This window comes from Suricata suricatta, chromosome X, assembly GCF_006229205.1.
Source record: "Suricata suricatta isolate VVHF042 chromosome X, meerkat_22Aug2017_6uvM2_HiC, whole genome shotgun sequence".
Lineage (NCBI taxonomy): Eukaryota > Metazoa > Chordata > Mammalia > Carnivora > Herpestidae > Suricata > Suricata suricatta.
Window position 1 is genome coordinate 110,221,475 of NC_043717.1, and position 3,558 is coordinate 110,225,032.

The following is a 3,558-nucleotide window of genomic DNA, read 5'->3' on the forward strand; positions in this document are numbered from 1 at the left end:
TGGTACCCTGGCTGGGAGGCCCTGGCAAAGCCACAGCTTCTGGCGGCCACAATTTGTCTTTTACTTGTAAACTGAGGGAGCTGGACTAAAGTTCGTTCCAGCTCTAAACTTTTAAGATCTTTGATTAACTCACTATTTCATGGGGAAAAAAGAGCCAGCAAATGAAAGCAGTTAGGCAAACATCCAATAAAGCAGTACTTTGCAGGTCCATATATAATGTGGTCTCCAGCTGCTAGGCCAGGAAGACAAGTGAACCCTTCCTAAAGCCTGCTCCTGAGAGTTCAGACGTCTGTGGTAACTGCAAAACAGCCACGGTGAGGACACCTTCATATGTCAGCAGACCGGACAGAGTGTGCCTTGAAGAAGTTACAAAGGCCAAGGCTTTATTCATGAGTAGAATGGCCACCCCTTCTTTGATATGAGAGTGGAGATGCCCTGCCTGCCACCAAATTCTCACTCAGTTCTCCGAACATCATTACCTACATCAAAAATGGTAGAACCAAGTATTTAGTAATGGCATGCCAGTCAAGATTTCAAAAAGAAAAAGGTCCTTGCAAGAGAAAGGCAGAAGAGAACAGAGAAAGGCAGAAGAGCGTAACTTTTATGTAAACGAGCCCAAGGAAGAGGAACCCATTTACGTCTATCCCGCTGGAAACGAGGTAAAGGCCCAGTGGTGACCACGGCAATCTGGCTGGAGAAGGTCCTCTGTCGGAGCAGCTATAAAGCCCACCAAAGGAAAAGGTCGTGTCTGGCAGCCACAGAAGGCCGGTCTGCAGGCATGCCACCAAAGTAGAGGGTGGTGACAACAAGCAGGTGTCCTGCCATACTCCCCGGGGCTCACCACCAGTCTGGGACTGGGCTTCCCCCACCCCTCCAATCCCGTGCACTGAAAATGTTCCAGACACTACAGTTGATCCTTGAACAACACAGGTTTGAACTGTGCGGGTCCACTTACATGCAGATTTTTTTGGTACAGTCCTGTAAATGTATTCTCCCTTCTTTGTGATTTTCTTAATAATGTCTTCTTTACTGTCTGTACTGTAAGAATACGGTATATGATACACATAACATACAAGATGTTAATCAACTGCTTTGTTAATGGTGAGGCTCCCAGTCAACAGCAGGCTATTAGAAGCTAAATTTGGGGGGAGTCAAAAGTTATACGTGGATTTTCACCTGCATTGGGGGTGAGGGCTAGGGCCCCTAATCCCTACATCATTCAAAAGTCAACTGAAGTCGACTTAGTTCAAATGGGAAACGTTTTCTGTGATTCTCTCTTGGTGATGAGCACAGAGGTAGGTATTCTCATAGAGAACTCAGGCACCCTAGGACAAACTGCTCTTAGCCAATGAAAAGATGATCACTCATATTCACCTTTTGAAAAGATTATAGGTCCCAGGACACACATTTATCATGCAAATAGTCCCAGGCAGATACATTAGCGGTGGAAACAGGACTGGAGTAAGGAACTAACCATTTTACCTCTGCTCTTCTCATTCTATGTCCACACAGGGGAGGCAGTACTCGGGTGGAGGAACATCGTATTGGACTTCTCTAGCCGAACTCCACAGTCGGCCTCCCCACCCTCTAGATTTGGCTACACAGAGATAGAGCAAAGAAGAAACAATGACTCTAGCTGGAGATTGCAAATAGAATGCAAAATTTTATCCTAACCCTCCCAATAGGGAAACAGCACAAAAGTAGGAGTAGGGTTTGAGTACATCATGCTCTATCAGGTGAAACAAAGACTTGCTACTCTACGTTTAAAGCATTCCAGGCACATGTGTAACAAGAAATAGGACAAGGTGATAAGCTCATAATAGCAAAAAAAGCCACAGAATCAAGCTGTTGGAATATACTGACTTCAGATGCCAGCAGGCACTTTTCAGAGATGCTATACTTTGGAAGCTGCTTGTGCTGTTTAGAAGGCTAGAGGTATGATGAACAGCTAACTGGAGGGGCAGCCGGGGAGGCAAGCACGTTGCCAGTGATGCAAAACAAAGCAGAGTCCTCATCCTGTCATATCAGAGGCTCAGATGCACAAACCCTGAAACCTCTGTGTGTCTGTGTGTACGGATAGGCATGTACCTCAGTGACCGGCCACGAAGCTGACATGCCACAGATCAGTATCTGTGGCAACTTATTTAACCAACTGTACTCTACTGGATTGACTGTGCCCTTAAGATTCTTCTGTGTCTTCAACTGCAGTTTGAAAAAGAAGACCTAAAAAGCCCATAAATAAGCCTATTCCCCAAATCCCTGGTGGAAACTCCTAAGAGACCTAAAAAACCCAGACACCGTTTTTGTTTTCGTAAGGATCCAGCATATTTCAAAATACCCAAGAGGTCAACTTAATCTTATTAACTGAAATCCCTGAGATCCAAATGAAAATTCTGGCCACGAACCCCAAATTTCTCCGCAAGTAATAACTGCCTATTAACAACGGTGAATTTTACTACCATGGCACAAATAAGCTTCATTTTTCTAGTATAACACCTAAAACTTTGAGAGTCTTCCAAAGTCTAAGCCACTTGGCATCACGCGCTCCTGGATTTGTTTCCACCATCACCAACCACCCCCCTGAATTTGAGCCTACCATCTCACAATTTGGGGTAGTGATCCCACACGACAGAGACACAATGTGTGAATGGCTCTGCAGAGTCCATTTCTGTTCCTGGAAAAAGAACCCAAAGCACACATCTGCCTGACCATGAGTCAGGAATATCACTTTTGTGGTGGAGCCCATTTCTGCTGTGACCAATCCACAACGAACACACTCACAACACAGGCGACCACCAAAGAGGTAGGTATTCCAGAGGAAGCTTTCCCAGCCTCGGGTCCACTTAGCAAGGTCATCAACTGTCTTCTCGGTGAAAGCAATTATTTTAGACTCCTTATGATGACAGAAGTCTTCGGGACAAAACCCACAGAAACACTGCCCCACCACGTAAAAGTCACCTCAGTTTCAGTTTGGGTGATTCAGTTATAACCAAACTAAAAATGAAATAAACTTTCAGGGGCAATTGACGGGAACCACAGCGATGCGATGAACTTGCCCCATCTGGTTGGTAAGGATGATCTTGAGCAGGGCGCGCTCCAGGACCATAGGAGCCGGTTACATACTATGTCCCACTCCACTTATGTAACTGGCAGATCTCCGGCGAAGGGGGGCGGGGAGGATACGAGGGCGCTCACATTCTGAGGCCACGGAACCCCCCAAAGACCCTGGGGGCGCACTCCCACCGAAGAGCCTCTGGTGCTCCCGGACACGCAGTCCCCTACCTAAGGCTCCTGATGGGAACTATAACAGCCTCTTTATGATGAGTTGTGGGACCAGGAACACAATGTCTAGTCCCTTTGGTGGGTGGGCAATAATTCCAACCTACTTGCTCCTGCTAGAAGGGAAAGGGGATAGTGGACCGACTCGCTCGCAGTGGGGGCAGAAAGTCATGGAATAGGCGAGAAGGAGGGGGAGGCAAAGCCTGGAGATGGGGGTGAGAGCGCAGGAGCCCTTGTGGCGCACTCTCCCGACGGGCGGCGGACTGCGCACGCGCGCCT